Raw genomic sequence first — 20389 nt, 5'->3', positions numbered from 1 at the left:
AGCCTAGCCAGAGTGTGTTTGGCTTTCGCCACCCTTTTAGATTAGTAGACTGTGCCTTTGAATAGTAGGTCACAGAAGATAGCCCTTTTAAGGTTAGTTTACTGTGCCTCTGTCTAGCAGGAACACAGAAGAGATCCCAGGGGTGAACTTACGATCTCCCATCCACTCGTCAAGATTTCTCTTGAAGAGGGTCAGTGAGGGGCTCTGCCTAACATGGACTGGGATTTTGTTCCAGATTGAGGGGAGCCTCTGGGATATGAATCTGTCCCTCCAGCATGTCCTATTTATTTCTGTGCTGAGGTTTAAGTCCCTGGAGCATGTAGCTCTAATGGATGTGGATTTCCTGAGCTGGAGCATGTCCATTAATTCTGGGTTGCACATGGCTTTATACGTCAGGCACAGATCGCCTCTGTGTAGGCGGTAAGCTACTGAGTAGAGCTGGAGTTTCTTTAGCCGACTGCATAGGGCATCTGTTTGAGTCCCTTGATCCTCTTGGTAAGGTAATTTTGGGGTCTTTCCAGTTGCTGCAGGTGTCGGGTAAGGTACATCCCAAATGGGGCATTGTATTCAATTATGGGCCTAATGAGTGATGAGTAGAGGGGCACAATGACCTCTCTTGATCTTGATGTGAACCCTTTCGTGATAAGGTGGGCTATATAGAAGGTCTTTCTAACCTTGTTTTTCCCAAAGGGGATGACTATGCATTTTTTGGCATTTAGCTTTAGGCCATAGCTCTGGCACCAGTTATCCGTCTCTGTGAGACCCTTTTGGAGGATGCTTGTGTCAGCCGGAGAGTCAATTATGGCACCCAGTTTGCAGTCATCTGCGAACTTGGTCAGCCATAGTCCTCCCGTGTTAGCCTGTACCTCATATACCGAACAAGAGATGTCCCAGGACCGAGGCTTGTGGGACGCCACTTGTAACTGGTTTAGAGTCTGACATGGCACCTGCAATTCTGACCATGTGGGTTCTATCCCTGAGCCAGTTTGTAGCCCATCTTGTGACATAGGGGTTGATAGGCTGGTGAGCTTATTTATGATGCCCGAGTGGGGTATTGTGTCGAAGGCCTTTGCGAGGTCCAGGTAGGCTGTGTGGACTACCGTCCCTTCATCTGTGGCCTTGGTAACTGTTTCAAAGAAGTCGACCAGGTTCAAGAGGCAAGATCTGCCCTTAAAAAGCCGAATTGCATAGGATCCAGTGTCTGGAGGTTCCCAATGTCTTTGTTTATGAGTTCCATGATGATACGCTCCATACCTTTGCAGACAAGGCTAGTGAGGCTTATAGGGCGATAATTTCCGGGGACCGTTGTGGCACCACCTTTGTGGAGCAGGACCACTGTTGCTGTACGCCATTCCCAGGGTACATATCCTGTAGTAAGGCTGAGATTGAACAGTGACTTTATGTGAGGGTTCAGTTCTTCTTGGAGCTCGTGTAAGACGCAGCCCGGGACACCGTCCTGTCCCATTGATGCTGTGCTTTTTGCTTTGGAGAGGGCAGCTCTCACCTGTGCATCTGTGATGTCAGGGAGGCTACACTCTGTTGGGATAGCCATTTTCTCTTTTGGGGGGGATGGGGGGAGAGGTTTGCACTGAACCTGTCTGCCAGGATGTTGACAATGTCTGTGGGTTCATTGTATTTTTTGTCATTTTGCACTAACTCAGAGCATATCTGGGAGTTGCCACTCAGGTTCCTGACATAACTAAAGAAGGCCTTGTGATTATCTTTAGTGTCTTGTGCAATTTTTCTTTCAAAGCTGGCCTTAGATGATTTTATGAGGGATCGTAGTTTCTTGCTAGTACTGATCAGAGATACCTTCCCTTTTTGGGATTTTGCTCTATCATGTAGTAGCTTCCTTCTTCTGTTATATAGCTTATTTATGGCCGGGGTCCACCAGACAGGTCTCCTGCCTTTGGAGGAGTGAGTCTTGGTTTTATTTGGGATAGCACGATCCATGCATTCCTGTAGGTGTCCATAGAATGCGTTTGTAAAGGATTCTGCGGTTTGAGCTGTGTTTTCCACTGGCCCAGGGGCTTTGAAGGATTCCACCTCGGTTTTGAGAAGTGTGAAGTTTGCTTTTGAGAAGTTCTTCACCGTGGATTCCTTGGCTGGGGGTGGGGACGGGATATGGATGTCCAGTGAGATTAATTTATGGTCTGACCTTACCAATGAGGGGTATACCTCTGGTGTGGAACATAGAGTCCCCATGTTGGTGATGACCAGGTCCAATATGTTTTCCCAAAGAACAACAAAAGCCAGTAAAATCCAAAGGTTTATTCGATACACTCTAGCGCCTCGGCTACAGTAAGCCTTCAAGGAGTAACACCAAACACACCCAATACATCTTTTATACTCCCAACAGTCCATAAATCAATAAAACAATGAATCAATTAACCAATAAAATTGCTCTAATGCACGCAATTGTAATGCCACGAACAGAGACAGAACAAGGAGAGCCAGCCATTACAGCGCTGATACGCCTAATTTCAATACAAACAGACAGGTTCAGGTCATGGACTCTGTAGAGTTTCCCGAATTACCCTCGCCTGGTAATCAACGCTTCTTTCCAGAAAATTTTCGGACCGAAGGCGATTATCCACAGCGGAAAAGAGTCTTTGGAGAACAAGACTACCAGAGAGGAGATGCGTTATGACAAGGGAGAGAATATAAACGGACTAAATGGTACTGAAACACAGTTGTTTAATAATATGGTCGTAAATTTGTCAGGATGTCATCTCTCTGAAAGTATTATTTCTGTTTTAAACTGTGGCCTCAAATTTGTTCCTACTGTTTTGCCGAAATTGCATATATGGAAAATAGAGTTATTTAAGTTGATTAGGAAGTTACATTTATGGTATTTCTTCAATGGCTTAAGTGTAAATCATAGTAAAGATGATAGTTATAATAATGTAAGTCAACATAATTTGAGTGGAGATGACTGTAGTATTGAATCATGTGAATCTTTTGTGTCTTGTACCAGCGAATTGAATGCATATTATCCAATAGATTCTTCAGGTGTTAATATTGAAAGTAGTTTCATACCTCCTTTTCAACATGATGGCATAAAAAAATTTCAAGCAATGGTTGATTTTGATATGGAATGTTTAATTAAGAATCTTGATAAAAAACAAGTAGAATATAATCTTACCAAACGTGATTGGTTAGAATTAATGCAACTTTCTAAGCAAAATGATTTAGTCATTAAGCCATCTGATAAAGGCAGCAAAATAGTTATTATGCATTATACGGATTATTTAGATATGTGTTTGCAACTATTGATGGATAAAACTGTGTATTCTGTGGTTGTTGAAAAAGTGGTTACACAAGCTAAAGAACAGTATATATCTTTGATTCATAAAGGCTTACGTCTGGGTTACTGGACTGAATGTGATGTTCAAAAAAAGTTAACATTATCTGGTACTGGTTCAGCATTTTTCTATTGCCTACCTAAAATCCACAAAAATTTCAGGAAACCGCCTGGTAGACCTATAGTGTCAGCTAGACACTATTTTTTACACAATCTTGGGGTAATATTACATGGGGTACTATTAAAACAGGCAGTCAGTCTTCCTTCATATATAAGAGATTCTGTGGATTTTTTAAGTAAAATCAAAAATATAATGTCTAATAGGAAAATGTATTGGTTAACACTAGATGTTAAGAGTTTATATACAAGTATTCAACATAAATATGGGTTGGAAGCATTGCTTGCGAGTATGGGTGACCAGCCATTTACACACTATATACTTGATTTAGTTCAATTTTGTTTGGTAAACAATTATTTTTGTTTTGACAACATGATTTTTCATCAACTACAGGGTACAGCTATAGGGGCCCCGTTTGCACCTATGTATGCAAACATTTTTATGGGGCTAGTTGAAAAAGAATGTATTAATAATAACCCATTTGTAAAGAAATATGTCAAACTGTATTATAGATACATTGATGATTTAATTTTCTTGTGTGAAGATGGTCTGGAAGAAATGCATAGTTTTATAACTAGCATTCAACATAATAGGTTTAATATTTCATTTGATGGAATATCATATGGAAATAAGGTGAATTTCTTGGACATTCAATTACAGGGAATTAATGGCAAATTGGTGGTCACCAGTGTACATAGAAAATTTGGTACACCGCATGATTTTGTTAAGGCATCTAGTTGTCATCCTGCACAGACAATTCAAGCCTTACCATATGGAGAGTTACTTAGAATCTCTCGTTTGTGTAATGAAGATGAAATATTCTTGAAAGAAATACAGAACACAAAAGAGATGTTTGTTAGAAGAAATTATGACAGCAAATTGCTTGATGCTGATATAAAACGGATAACTAAAATTAGATTTGATGAACAAAATAATGAAGAAATAAAGTATAAAAGTGTAAATAGTGGTTATTTTTGTAAAAATAGAATAGTAGATTCTGATAACAGAATTTTTTTAGTATCCACATATAATGTGTGTAGCTATAAAATTAATAAAATTACTTTACATTTTTGGCAATTTTTACAAAATTATAGTGATTTGAATCAATTATTGCTAAAAAAGTTAGTATTTTCGTATAAAAGAGGTAGGAGCATCAAAGATCTGGTAGTGCATACAAGATTTAATAGACCAGAAGTTAAAATGTCACGATCAATTTCTGAACTAGACACATTTTCTTGCGCTAATTGTAATTGTTGCCAGTATATTCAGAGAGTATTTAATAATATTAATAACAAAAGCTTTGTCCCTGATGGCAGATATAATTGTAGAACAAGTAGAGTAGTTTATGCAATAAGATGTGGCTGCAATAAGTATTATATAGGTCAAACAAAAAGAATGTTCAAGGTGAGGTTACTTGAACACATGAGAGACATCAGAAACTGCAAAATAGAGAGTCCTTTAGCTAAACATTTTTGTGAATACCATAATGGACAATATCATACACTGCAAGCTAGTATTTTGCAACAAGTGGCTGCTGATGAATTGGATATAAATGTTGTTGTAAAATTACTTTTAAAAAAAGAAACTGTTTTTATTTTAAAGTATGATACTTTGTTACCTAAAGGTCTTAATACAGATTGCTGTTGGAGAAGTGTGATGTAAAGTCAATTTTATTGGTTAATTGATTAATTGTTTTATTGATTTATGGACTGTTGGGAGTATAAAAGATGTATTGGGTGTGTTTGGTGTTACTCCTTGAAGGCTTACTGTAGCCGAGGCGCTAGAGTGTATCGAATAAACCTTTGGATTTTACTGGCTTTTGTTGTTCTTTGGTGATATCAGTTCTATTTTGTTGTTTTCTTCCAATATGTTTTCCCCTCTTGTGGGAGTGGTGACCAGTTGTTCCATAGCATTTGAGTTTATAAATTCTAGGAGCCATTGGGCGAGGGTGTTGGGGCTTGTGTAGTTTTCCCAGTCAATGTTTGGGTAGTTGAAGTCACCCAATATAATGGTGTTTGGAGAGACCTTCATATTCTCCAGTGTTCTCAAGAAAGCCAAGTGGGATCCTGAGTTTGGGAGGGTGGTCTGTAGCAGGCTACAAACTGAAAGGCAGTTTTACCCACTGTTAGTTGCACATGGATGGTCTCTGATGCTTCGTGCAGTGCCACTAACCTGGAGGTGTGGGTATCTTTGATGAATATGGATACTCCCCCTCCTTTTGTGGTTTGGTTCATGTTTTGGGGCCGAAAAGCATTGTATGAGGTATAACCTGGTAGTGCTGGGGTGCTCTCGGGAGCCTTGAACCAGGTTTATGTTACTGCACAGATATCGATATTCTCCATACTGAGGAGAGCCTCAAGTGCGTGCATCTTAAGGTTTAGACTTCTGGCGTTGAGCAGCATTAGCCTTAGTTTTTTTTTCCTTGTGTTGTCTATGGAGGTGGGTTTGTCTTTTGAACCTTGCCTAAAAAAGGCACTATGGGGGTGGCAAGAGCCTTAGCCAGTATTCGAAAGCCCAGGGGTGACAGGTACAAGCCGTCCCTAGCGAAGCAACGTGGCTTGTCGAGCATGTCATCCCAGGCTGACAGACACTGGATCCCCTTTAAATGACACCAATACTTTAGCCAATTGTTAAAATTGATCATTTTGTCTTTATACTGTAGCATCATTCTTGGTGAGGGCAAGATGCTACTCCAGGTCAGAGTCATACCGGCCTGGGTGACATGATCAGAGAGCTCCTCTATGTCTCTTTTCATGTAGTCCAGGGAGGTACATCTCAGGTCATTCACACCAGCATGGACAATGACAGAGTCATATTTGTACTTGCTTTGGAGTAAACTGAGTGCTTGTGTTATGTGGCGGATCCTGGCACCCGACAGGCAGCTTACAGTGACCTTCTCCTTGTTCAGTTTGGTGAGTGGGATGTCAGTGTGTCTGACAATAGAGTCACCTATTACAGGTGTATTAGGTGTGTTGTTTAGCCTTAAGGGCTGTGACTGTGTGGCACACTGACTTTTTGAACTATGTGATACGTAGGTATTGTTGTGGGGTTGCTTGGATGTCTGCTTTGGAGGTCTCTGCTGCTTGGGCAGATTTTTATTTAGAGCCTCCGAGTATGTTTTTGTGTGTTTATGTGTTTGGTTTGCTGATGCGCTAGGTCTATGTGAGACTGGATTTGTGGTGTGTGTGGTTCCCTTCTCCTCCTGACTGACTGTGCCAGTACTGGGTTGAGAGAGATCAGCCTCCAGTTTGGCTATATAGTTGCATCTCTCACATATATTTGAGCTTGTAGGGAGGAGGAGAGGGTGGTCTGTGTACATAAGGCAGTTGTAACATGGCCTCAAGATTCCCAGATTCACCAGCTTGACTGGAGAGTAAACCCGAAACTGACCTTTGGACATGCCAGAATAGTATTAGGAACTACTTTTTGACTGGTCAGAAAGGACCAATAGGGAGCCAAGTACTTAAAAGGAGTATAAGAGGATGTAGTGCTTTAGTTTATTAGTGTTTACTTATAAGATTACTTATAATAGCAAGTGCAGGGCTTTAGAATGAAAATAGAGTGCTTACTTTGAGATTTAGATAAGTTCTAAGGGAAAAAGTGAAGAGCAGACTTTGTGGATCCGGGAATAGTTTAAACCTGTTTAAGCGGCACTGCCCGATGATGCGCTATGCACAAAATCGTGCAACACCGCGCAAATGCGGGTTTTAAAGCATGGAAACTGAAAGAGATAGGAATTGACCCAAAACGGCCAATAAGCTTCAGTTTTCAGGGCTGAGACCACTCCTCCAGGGACAGATAGGCTGCTCAAAGCTCCCCACTCTCACTGGTGAACAGAGAAGCTTCCTCCTATCCAAGTAAGGATATGGGCAACACAGGAAACTATACCACAGTCCGGAATTCAGCAAAGCCTGAAATCTGGACTAATCTAGTTCAGCAAAGGCAGGAAAAGAGAATATTTTTTTGTATTTTTTTTTTCAGAGAACAGCAGAAAAACACACAGAAAACACTGTGAATGCTATAAATAGGCTAGCACACTTTAGTGTGTAGCCTACAACAGTTATACAATACAAAAACAACTTACAATGATAAAGAAACAAGTGCAAAACTGTAAAATGCAGAAAGGCAATGCAGTTTTAAACTTTTTAAAGCACAGAGCAGTTAGAAACTTGCTTTTTAGGCGGGAAAAGGCAGTCAGAGCAAAAAAACAGAGAAAAAAATACTTAAATCTGGAAAAGTATCTCTTGGGTCTCTCTATTGCCTGTATCACTCTGCAGGACACCACGAGGAGCTGTGCTGAGTTGTATACTGGCGCAAAACCGCGCAAATGCGGGTTTTAAAGCAGGGAAACTGAAAGAGATAGGAATTGACCCAAAACGGCCAATAAGCTACTAGTTTCAGGGCTGAGACCACTCCTCCAGAGACAGATAGGCTGCTCAAAGCTCCCCACTCTCACTGGTGAACAGAGAAGCTTCCTCCTATCCAAGTAAGGATTTGGGCAACACAGGAAACTATACCACAGTCCGGAATTCAGCAAAGCCTGAAATCTGGACTAATCTAGTTCAGCAAAGGCAGGAAAAGAGAATATATATATATATATATATATATATATATATATATATATATATATATATATATATATATTTTTTTTTTTTTTTTTTCAGAGAACAGCAGAAAAACACACAGAAAACACTGTAAATGCTATAAACAGGCTAGCGCACTTTAGTGTGTAGCCTACAACAGTTATACAATACAAAAATGACTTACGATGATAAAGAAACAAGTGCAAAACTGTAAAATGCAGAAAGGCAATGCAATTTAAACTTTTTAAAGCACAGAGCAGTTCGAAACTCGCTTTTTAGGCGGGAAAAAGCAGTAGGAGCAAAAAAACAGAGAAAAAATACTTAAATCTGGAAAAGTCTCTCTTGGGTCTCTCTGTTGCCTGTATCACTCTGCAGGACACCACGAGGAGCTGTGCTGAGTTGTATACTGGCGCAAAACTGTGCAAATGCGGGTTTTAAAGCAGGGAAACTGAAAGAGATAGGAATTGACCCAAAATGGCCAATAAGCTACTAGTTTCAGGGCTGAGACCACTCCTCCAGGGACAGATAGGCTGCTCAAAGCTCCCCACTCTCACTGGTGAACAGAGAAGCTTCCTCCTATCCAAGTAAGGATATGGGCAACACAGGAAACTATACCATAGTCCGGATTTCAGCAAAGCCTGAAATCTGGACTAATCTAGTTCAGCAAAGGCGGGAAAAGAGAATATATATATATATATATATATATATATATATATATATATATATATATATATTTTCAGAGAAGAGCAGAAAAACACACAGAAAACACTGTAAATGCTATAAACAGGCTAGCACACTTTAGTGTGTTGCCTAAAACAGTTATACAATACAAAAATGACTTACAATGATAAAGAAACAAGCGCAAAACTGTAAAAAGCAGAAAGGCAATGCAATTAAAACTTTTTAAAGCACAGAGCAGTTAGAAACTCGCTTTTTAGGCGGGAAAAGGCAGTCGGAGCAAAAAAACAGAGAAAAAATACTTAAATCTGGAAAAGTCTCTCTTGGGTCTCTCTGTTGCCTGTATCACTCTGCAGGACACCACGAGGAGCTGTGCTGAGTTGTATACTGGCGCAAAACTGCTCACATGCGGGTTTTAAATCAGGGAAACTGAAAGGGATAGGAATTGACCCAACACGGCCAATAAGCTACTAGTTTCAGGGCTGAGACCACTCCTCCAGGGACAGATAGGCTTGCTCAAAGCTTCCCACTCTCATCGGTGAACAGAGAAGCTTCCTCCTATCCAAGTAAGGATATGGGCAACACAGGAAACTACACCACAGTCCGGAATTCAGCAAAGCCTGAAATCTGGATTAATCTAGTTCAGCAAAGGCAGGAAAAGAGAATATTTTTTTTTTCAGAGAACAACAGAAAAACACACAGAAAACACTGTAAATGCTATAAACAGGCTAGCACACTTTAGTGTGTAGCCTACAACAGTTATACAATACAAAAACAACTTAAAATGATAAAGAAACAAGTGCAGAACTGTAAAATGTAGAAAGGCAATGCAATTTAAACTTTTTAAAGCACAGAGCAGTTAGAAACTCGCTTTTTAGGCGGGAAAAGGCAGTCGGAGCAAAAAAACAGAGAAAAAATACTTAAATCTGGAAAAGAGTCTGTACAAGAGTCTTCTAAAACGATTCAGTGTAAAGATAAACCTTAGCACTAAGTTTCATCTTCCAGCTGTTTTACAAATCCAGATGCTGTACTTGTAAGAGGTGGATGCAGTAGTCACAGAAAATACTTAAAACAGTTCTATTTGTTATATTGTGATCAAGAGTTCACAGTGTTAAAACCAGCTGTTATCTGTTCATAGGTTCATACTAGGCTGTCATCTGCAGACTATTACAAGCCTAACAACCAGAGATCAGAATCAATTCCAGTACCTTGTATTTGTGAGGTAAAGGCCTTAACCATTATGCCAACTCCTCCCTTAAATGCTAGATAAATCAGTCTGCAGACTATTACACACCTAGTGAATAACCAGAGATCCGAATCAAATCCTGTATCTTGTTTATGTCAGGTAACCGGTTACCTTAACTATTATACCAAACCGTAACCATCTCTGTTGTGCTATGCACAGCATTCAGAGAAAGCAAATCGTCCCAAACTTCCATTTATCTCAATTAGTTAACAGCTCTAACAAGGTGGAAATGTCATTGTATGTCTGCAGGCCTCATCACATCACACATAAGAGTATCAAGTCATTGGCTTTCTAGCCATTTCATTTATTTGTAGTTGAACATCCAACATTAAAATAAATATTTGTTTCTGTAGACAATTTGCTGTGACATCAAAACTTGTAAATGGATGTTACTGAGTTTTTTTCTTATACAAGAACACTTTTTAAAAACATATATTACACGTGAAGGTGGGGCAGCAACTTGGATTTAATATGCTTGAGGGGGAATTAAAATTTATGGCTACATTATGCTTTTGAGGTGGATGGCGGAGATGAATGAGAGCAGTGAAAAAAAAAACTTATAGATGGGGAGGAAGTTAGAGAGACGGAGACTGGTAGCAATAAGAGATTATGGATTTCAGTAATACTAAGAGATGTGTTTTAAAACATTTTTTATGTTTGTTTAGCATACATATATTGCTTGCCCGTGAAGTTAGACTCATCACTGAGTAGCAGTGGTTTTCATTTGGTCTTTTAGTTGTTTGGTAAAAAGAGAGTGTCTGTGGTTCTTAGAGAATTGTTTATGAGTTGAGTCGCTCAACTGTGTAACTGGTCCTAGACAGGAGTAAATTACTTTGAACAGTGAGTGTTTGTAAATCACAGCCTTTGTGGATCTGGACACACAACCTCTGGACCCTTGCACTCTTCTCCATACCCACCTCCTACAGATTCTAAGAAACTTATTCTCCTGCTCCACCCATTATCTACTTGCTCGACTGTGAAAACTACTCCACTCTATGAGGGTACTAAATCACCTAATAACTTAAAAGACTCTGGACCCTTGCACTCTTCTCCATACCCACCTCCTACAGATTCTAAGAAACTTATTCTCCTGCTCCACCCATTATCTACTTGCTCGACTGTGAAAACTACTCCACTCTACGAGGGTACTAAATCACCTAATAACTTAAAAGACTCTGGACCCTTGCACTCTTCTCCATACCCACCTCCTACAGATTCTAAGAAACTTATTCTCCTGCTCCACCCATTATCTACTTGCTCGACTGTGAAAACTACTCCACTCTACGAGGGTACTAAATCACCTAATAACTTAAAAGACTCTGGACCCTTGCACTCTTCTCCATACCCACCTCCTACAGATTCTAAGAAACTTATTCTCCTGCTCCACCCATTATCTACTTGCTCGACTGTGAAAACTACTCCACTCTACGAGGGTACTAAATCACCTAATAACTTAAAAGACTCTGGACCCTTGCACTCTTCTCCATACCCACCTCCTACAGATTCTAAGAAACTTATTCTCCTGCTCCACCCATTATCTACTTGCTCGACTGTGAAAACTACTCCACTCTACGAGGGTACTAAATCACCTAATAACTTAAAAGACTCTGGACCCTTGCACTCTTCTCCATACCCACCTCCTACAGATTCTAAGAAAGTATGTCTACACAATTTGATTGTATTTTTGACCTGTTGTAGCCGGTGTATTTCTGTTTGCTCCCAGCTAAGCCTGCCAGCAGCACTCCCCCCTCTAGGTACCCATAGACCTTTTTTATCTTACAGCACTGATATATTGCCCCCCTTTTTTCTCCTACTCCCACTATCTTACCTCCATCCCTTACTCCTAACGCTGTTCTTGTAACTTACTTGTGTTCCCCTCAGGAAGGCCTCTATTTTATTTCTGTTCTTACCTCTACCCCCTTAATAGTAATTAATTCTACTGTGAAGCCTGTTTCTCCTCGCTCTTTCCCTGCTATACAAATTACCTCAGATTCCACTCCTGTCTCACTCCTTACTCTTACTTTCCACTATAATCACTCCTTTCACACTAAGTAGAGTCTCTGCTCCTCAGCTGGGCTGATTGCCTACGCTCCCACTCCTCTGTCAGTTTCTGCCCCGCTATGCTCCCCTCCCTACCCCCTTATCCCACCCACCCCACGCACTCCTACACTTATAGCTCACAGTCCACACCCCCTTCACAACACACCTATCACTTACTACTACCTCATTTGCTACACTACCCTCTTAATTGATTCTATCCAGACTCCTCCCCACTCTACACATCACCCTTCCCTCCTTTTCTCTAAACTATCCTATAACACTTCCTTCTAGCATCTTCATCCTATAAAATATACCTACCCCACCTTTTACCACTACATTCTCTTCCAAACACCTCTCATCATGTCTCAAACTACCACCACTTCTGCTTCCAAAACTTTTATAACAAAAAACATCTTAACTAAACTAATAGCCCTAATACTACTCTCTCTAATACTCACACTTCCTTACCTCCTAACCTCCTATGAAATAAAATATAAGTACCACCTTAAAAGCTCTTCAAGGCAAACTGCCACTGAACTCATAACCCTAAACTGTAGCCACTCTAACATTACATCAACCTCCTGCTACCTACTAGCAAAATATCATAGACTATCCCACAACAACAGTAATAATCTCTTGTCAAGGAAAGAAAAAAATAAACTTTATCTAACTATTCAATCACACTCAGTACATAAGCCCTCTATCCTGACAGATGGTGATATACACCCAAACCCTGGTCCTTCAAAGATCCCTACCAAAGACACCCCAACAATCCCTAATCTACCACCTCCACTACCAATCTCTAAGACTAACATTTTACTCATAGGGCACCTCAATATTCGTAGTGTCAACAACAAAATCACTCAACTTCACTCTCTTCTACAATGTCACTCATTTGACATCCTCTGTTTAACAGAAACCTGGTTAAAGCCCTACACTAAAGATACTGAAATCATTCCCCCAGGCTACAACATTTTACGATTAGACCGCAATAATCGTAAAGGCGGAGGAGTAGCCCTCATTTTTAAAACCGAACTTAATATATCCATAATTCCCTATGACCCCCCTGAAAATTCTAATACTGAACTCCTTATAACTAAGTTACAACTCAACCCTAATAAAGCCATCTACATTATCTGTACCTACCTTCCACCAGGTAATAACTCCACAAGCATAGAGAGTATTCTTAGCTGGGCCTCAACTAGCTACCCACAAGAAACCATAATACTTGGTGACTTTAACCTTGATTGGTACTCAGTTAATTATAACAACCCAGCCTCCCATATTAATCTCCATAACTTTACCCAAACTATACATACCCCCACTAGAACTAATAAACCAAACAACAAAGAAAGTATACTTGATTGGATCCTTGTCAACAAACCCCAACTAAATTACCAAGCAGGGACCCTGCCTGATGATATCAGTGACCATAACTTAACCTACATCATAAGGCAAAAAAATATCACTACAAATAACCCTTCAGTCAGGACCGTACGAAGTATTAAACATTTTAACCCCACTCTATTCAAAACTGAACTCAATGCATGTGACTGGACTCCACTAAAACTCTTCCCTCAATGAAGCAGTTCTACACTTTAATACCAAATTCTTAACTATCTTAGATACCCATGCTCCAAAACGTACTATAAGAATAAAAACCAAACCTGCCCCCTGGCTATCAAAAGAAACAAGACAGAAAATATTACTTAGAAACAAACTCTGGCAACAATGGAGAACTACTAAGCTACCCTTAGATCATCAGTCCTTTAGACAACTAAGAAACGTCACCAAAAAAGCTATTCTTGCTGATAAAAAACACTACTATTGTAACCTCCAACAATCTAACCATAATAATCCCCAAAAATTCTGGGCAACATTGAACAAACTTCTTCACCCTGGACAAACTTCCACTCCCCCCCCCTTTGGATCAGACAAAATTTCTTCCCTTGAAACTGCTAACACCTTCAACTCCTTTTTTACTGATACTATCAACTCACTAGCCTCTCACCTTCCTTCTGATAACTCCAATATCCCTCAACATGCCACCACTAATTTACCAAGCTTTACTATACAGCCCATCTCTACCACCTTTATCCTAAAATGCATTCAAAAGCTTAAGCCATGTACTCCATCAGCCGACCAACTTCCATCTGAATTTCTTCAAAAAGCAGCCATAGAAATAGCCTATCCCATATCAATTCTTATTAACAGAACCATTAAAGAAAGATACATCCCTGACATCTGGAAAATCTCACATATTATACCCTTACACAAGGGAGGAAACTCCACAGAATATTCTAATTATAGACCCATTGCCCTCCTCTCCCCACTAGCAAAAATCATGGAAAAATGTATACATAATCAGTTAATGTCCCACTTAACTAAACATAACATACTATCTCATTGTCAACATGGTTTCAGGCCTTTTCATAGTACTACAACTGCTCTCCTTTCTTTCACCGACTTCATTAACAAAACCGCAATAATAATACCCTTTCTTCTGCTCTTTTATTGACCTATCTAAAGCTTTTGACATGGTCAATCACCCTCTTCTTCTAAAAATCTTGGAATCACTTGCTATTGAACCAGATACCATTCAATGGTTCACCTCCTATCTTTCTAACAGGAAACAAGCTGTACTCTGGGATAATAAACTCTCCTCTCTTCTCCCTATCTCCCTCGGTGTACCACAAGGCTCGATTCTTGGGCCTCTTCTGTTCTCCCTATTCATAAATGACTTACAAGTGGCCATTCCCAAGCTACATGCATACAATATGCAGATGACTCCACACTCATCTGTTCTGCAAAACCATCCCAGAGCTTCAAACTGCTACTCAAAATGTATTCCATATGGTTGAAGCATGGTTCTTAAAACGCTGCCTACTTCTTAATGCCAAAAAAACAAAACTTCTCCTTTTCAAACCCACAACCAGATCCCCTCACTGGACTTCTCTATCTCCTCTATTAACAACACTCTCATAACACCTGACTCTTCTACCAAGCTACTAGGAGTGACAATTGATAACAATCTTACCTTTGACTATCACATAAACAACACTATCAAAACAGTACATAGAAAACTGGGCTCCCTCTATAGAATTAAAACATTCCTATCCCCAACAGCCAAAGCTACTTTGGCCCACTCTCATCTCATCTCCACTCTTCTCTATGCCTCACCAATTTACACTAACCTAAAAAAAAATAATCTTACCAAGTTGACCACCACCTACAATAGTATAGCTAGATTTGTTACTGGTAATCAATTCAGAACACATCACTGCCTGAATCTACAACAAATTCACTGGCTTGAATTACAAAACATGTTGCTTCTTTCGCAACTTCCTATCATCCACAAATCTTTTTATCTGCCAAACAACACCCCTTCATTTTCTAACCTCCTCACACCTTACTCTAACCTTAGCTCTCTTCGCTCCTCTAACAAACTCCTAGTCACTGCTACCAAATCCAATAACCTTGCCGGTGACTCCCTGTTTTCTAACTCCATTGGTAAACACTGGAACCTATTGCCCACTGAACTAACTTCTATATTATCTCCTGTCCTTTTCAAACAAAAACTTAGACTCTACCTTACCAAACACTGGCTATGCCCCTGCCTTAACCCAGACTGAACCCATGTATTTAGCTCACCCCTCTACATCTTGATCTCTGTGATCCTTGCTACCTTCTACTTATTTGCTCACTATTCTATCACTTACTTCTCCTCTATCCTTCTCCCTTCTAATTATTTTACTCATTTTACTGAGGACACTTACAAACATCTAATCTAAAACTATCCTACTTACATAGCTGTCCTTAAATATCCTTTTCTCTTTCTTATAATGTTTGATTACTCTAAATAACATATGCCTGTGTTTTGTTTTCAAAAGCCATGAGTACTCCTTGGTACAAGTGTTAATTTTATGTCTATTATAAGTTTGATTCCTTGTATAATATTGTCCTGATACAGTATATTTTGTATACTACTTCTCTTTGCATTGCATGTAATAGTTATTATCTCTCTGAGGAGCTTTTCTCCCCGGGCCTCTGCTGAAAATGGAAATATATCCAGTCAGACTAGCCCGGTTAACAAATGTAAAATAAAAAATAAATAAATAAATTGTGTTAAAGAGTGTAAAGTTATCACAGATACTGCACAAGTTAGAGGTTAGTTAATGTTTATATTATTACTGACAGATTCTGGGATATGATGGTGAGACTAGAAATGAAAGAAGGAAACATTACATTTATTTGCTAATTACGGTTATATAACTCATTTTTACTGACTTGCTTTGTACATTGTTGATTAATATGTGTTCAGTTTGATTGTTTAATACTGTCTATTTGTATGTATAGAGCTTTTCTCCCCAGGCCTCATGCCCAGTCAGACATTACCTGGTAAACAAAGAAAATAAATAATAAATACTAAAAACAGAGTTGTAAAATTTTGGTGAATAAGTTAAGAGTGGAGAAGATATTTATTAAGAAGTGTATTTTTGTATAATTATGATCTTTAGTTTAGCAGCCAGAGTACCTTTAATTGCTTGGCCTTACAAACTTTGATACAGCATTTGTAAACTATGTAATGATTTACTAGGTACTTGTAATATTCACAGTATATGAAATGGACTGTGAAACTGGTACATGTAATTTGATATGCTAAGGAGAAAATTAAGTATAATCATGGGTTGATTAGGCAAGCATAGAACAAGTTACCAAGTTTAGCTGATATTAATTCATTTGCATGTCCATGTTTATTTACCTGTAGTATCCATATTGTTTTATTGGATGTATTTCTAGTAAAAATGTTGTCTCCTTCTGTTCTTCATTGACAGGTACATTTGGTGGGATCCTTTACTTCCACTTGAGCTCCCACCTGATCAGGCAGGGAGACATGTGGCTTAGTATCTTAACCTGAAGGAGACACTTTCAGGTTAACATATGTGCTGGATCAAAACAGGAACATAAATCCATATGTCTCATAGGTTCATAGGTTCATAGGTTGGTACTAGGCTATCAGCCCTAGAGCCTGTACAAGCCTAGCCATAACAATTCCCTGGCTATTTCTTCCAACATTATTTACTTTCCTGGACCCCTGTCTAGCAGGGCGACTGACGTGATCCCTGGGGTGAATTTCCTTTCTCCCATCCAATCGTCAAGGTTCCTCTTGAAGAGGTCCAAAGAGGCAGTCTGCTTTACATGTATGGGCAATCTATTCCAGTGTCTGGGGAGTCTCTGGGTCAGGAACCTATCCCTCCAGCATGTTTTGTTTATTGTGATGACAAGGTTTAGATCCCTGGAGTGTGTAGCTTTGAGGGATTGGGATTTCTTTAAGTGCAGCATGTCCAACAGCTCTGGGTTTGACATGGCCTTGTATGTTAAGCAGAGATCGCCTCTGAGTAGACGATATGCGACAGAGTATAGCTGGAGTTTTTTAAGGCGGTCAGCGTAGGGCATCTGCTTTAGGCCTGTGATTCTTTTAGTGAGGTATTTCTGAGGCCTTTCCAGTTGTTGCAGATGTCTTGAGAGGTACATACCAAATGGGGCGTTGTATTCTATAATGGGTCTAATGAGGGATGAGTACAGTGGGACAATGACCTCCTTTTTTCTGGATGAAAAGCCCTTCGTGATGAGGTGTGCCAGATAGAAGGATTTCCTGACTGTTGTGGCGATGTGGTTATCGAAGGTGAGGCCACTGTCCATCTGTGTCCCTAAGTCTCTTATCACACTTTCTGTGTTTAGTGTACTGCCACCTATATGATAATTCATGGATACATGTTTTTTCCCAAAGGGGATAACAATACATTTCTTAGCATTGAGCTTGAGCCCATGACTCTGGCACCAAGCATCTGTTTCTGTAAGGCCCTTTTGTAGAGTATCCACATCATTTGGGGATTCAATAATGGCTCCCAGTTTGCAGTCATCTGCAAACTTTGTTAGCCAGAGTCCCTTAGTGTTGACCTGTACTTCAAAGAAGTAGATGCCAAACAAGAGCGGCCCCAGGATTGAACCCTGAGGTACTCCACTTATCACTTGTCTGGAGCTGGATTTGGAGTCGGCTGCATTTACAGTGTGGGTTCTATCAGTAAGCCATTTAGCAACCCATTGGGTGACATAGGGATTAATGCCCAACTTAGTAAGTTTATCTATGATTCCAGAGTGGGGGATGGTGTCAAAGGCCTTGGCAAGGTCTAGATAGGCTGTGTGGACCACCTTACCCTTGTCCATGGCTCTGGAGACTGATTCAAAGAAGTCAATCAGGTTCAGGAGCAAGATCGGCCCTTCACAAACCCAAACTGGGTGGGGTCCAGTGTTTGAAGGTTGCCAATGTCTTTGTTTATAAGTTCCATGATAATATGCTCCATGGCCTTGCAGATAAGGCTTGTCAGACTGATGGGACGGTAGTTTCCGGGATCCAAGGTGGATCCCCCCTTGTGGACTGGGATAACTGTAGCTCTGCGCCACTCAGTGGGCACGAAACCTGAGGTGAGGCTATGATTAAACATGACACTTAGGTGAGGTGCCAGTTCATATTGTAGTTCATGTAGTACACAGCCCGGGATGTCATCTGGTCCCATGGATGCTGTATTCTTGGCTTTAGAGAGTGCGTTTTGTACCTGTGTGGCCGTTATTACTGGAATTTGGCAATCTTCCGGTATTGAGATGGGCCATTTAGGGATTGAGAGGGGGGTGAAGTTGGCACTGAATAGATCTGCCAGGATATTGGCAATATCCTTCGGATCAGTATATTTAATGCCATTCTGTTTTAGCTCAGAGCAGATCTGAGCATTGCCATTTAGATTCTTGACATAGTTATAGAATGCTTTGTGGTTGTCTTTGGAATCTTTGGCAATTTTATTTTCGTAACTAGCTTTGGAGGATTTTATGAGGCATCTCAGTTTCTTACTGAGGCTAGTAAGGGAGTTTTTTGCATCCTGGGACTTTCCTCTTTTCTGCAAAAGTTTCTTCCTTTTGTTGTAAAGTTTGTTTATGGCAGGGGACCACCAAATTGGCTTCCTTTTTGGATGAGAGCATTTTGGTTCTAATTTGGGATGGCACGATTCATGCATGAGTGGATGTGCTCGTACAGTGCCTTAGTGTAGGATTCAGCCGTTGAACTTTCAGTTCCGTCTGCATGGGTGTCATGAAGTTTGTCACTTCTGACTTGAGTAGCATGAAGTTGGCTTTGGAGAAGTTTTTATGGTGGTTTCTTTACTGGGGGTGGGGTGGGATGTGGATGTTAAGGGTGATTAGCTTATGGTCAGACCTGACTAACGAGGGGTGACCATAGGTATGGAGCATTGATTTCCCATGTTGGTAATGACCAGGTCTAGGATATTGGAGCCCCTGGTGGGACTATGGATTAGTTGATCCAGGGCGTTGGAATTTATGAATTCCAAGAACCTTTGCGCAAAGGTGTTGGGACATGAGTAGTTTTCCCAGTTAATGGCAGGGTAGTTAAAATCACCCAGTATTAGGGTGTTTGGTTCTATCTTAATATTTTCCAGTATGTTTAGAAAGGTGTAGTGAGAATCTTGGGGTATGGTGGGGGATCTGTAGCAAGCTATAATTTGGATTGCAGTCTTACCTAGTGTTAGTTGCACTTGGAGAATTTCAGACACATAGTGTTGGCCAACTAGCCTGGTGGTGTGAATATCCTTGGTGAATATTGACACTCCTCCACCTTTAGTGTTTCTGTCCTGGTTTGGTGGCCGAAAAGTGTGGTAAGAGTTGTAGCCTGGTATTGCAGGGGTGCTCTCTGGAGCCTTAAACCAGGTCTCAGTTACTGCACAGATATCGATGTTCTCCATTTTTAGGAGTGCCTCGAGAGACTGCATTTTGAGGTTTAGACTTCTAGCATTAAGTAGCATTACCTTCAGATTTTGCATGCTTTTACCTGTTACGGTGGTGGTTTTGTCCTTTGAAGTTTGCCTGAAAAAGGCACTATAGGGGTGGCAAAAGCCTTAGCCAGTAACCTGAATCCCAGGGGCGACAGGTGCAGACCATCTCTGGCAAAGCATCGTGGTCTGTCAATCATGTCGTCCCAGGCAGACAGATACTGGATCCCCTTTGAATGACACCATAAGCTTAGCCAATTGTTGAAGTCAATCATTTTATCTTTATATTGTGGTATCATTCTGGGCGAAGGCAGGATGCTACTCAGGGCTAGGGTCATACCTGCCTGGGCCACATGATCCGAGAGCTCTTCCATGTCTCTTTTCATGTAGTCCAGGGAGGTACGTCTCAAGTCATTCACTCCAACATGGACAATGACAGAGTCATATTTGTACTTGTTGTGGAGTGACTTGAGTGCATGCGTTATGTGTCGGATCCTGGCACCCGACAGGCAGCTGACTGTAATTTTCTCCTTATTCAACCTGGTGAGAGGGACATCAGTGTGCCGGACTATAGAGTCACCT

Source organism: Protopterus annectens, chromosome 8.part0 (genome assembly GCF_019279795.1).
Source record: "Protopterus annectens isolate FY-2018-M chromosome 8.part0, PAN1.0, whole genome shotgun sequence".
NCBI lineage: Eukaryota > Metazoa > Chordata > Ceratodontiformes > Protopteridae > Protopterus > Protopterus annectens.
This window is presented reverse-complemented; position numbering follows the sequence as displayed.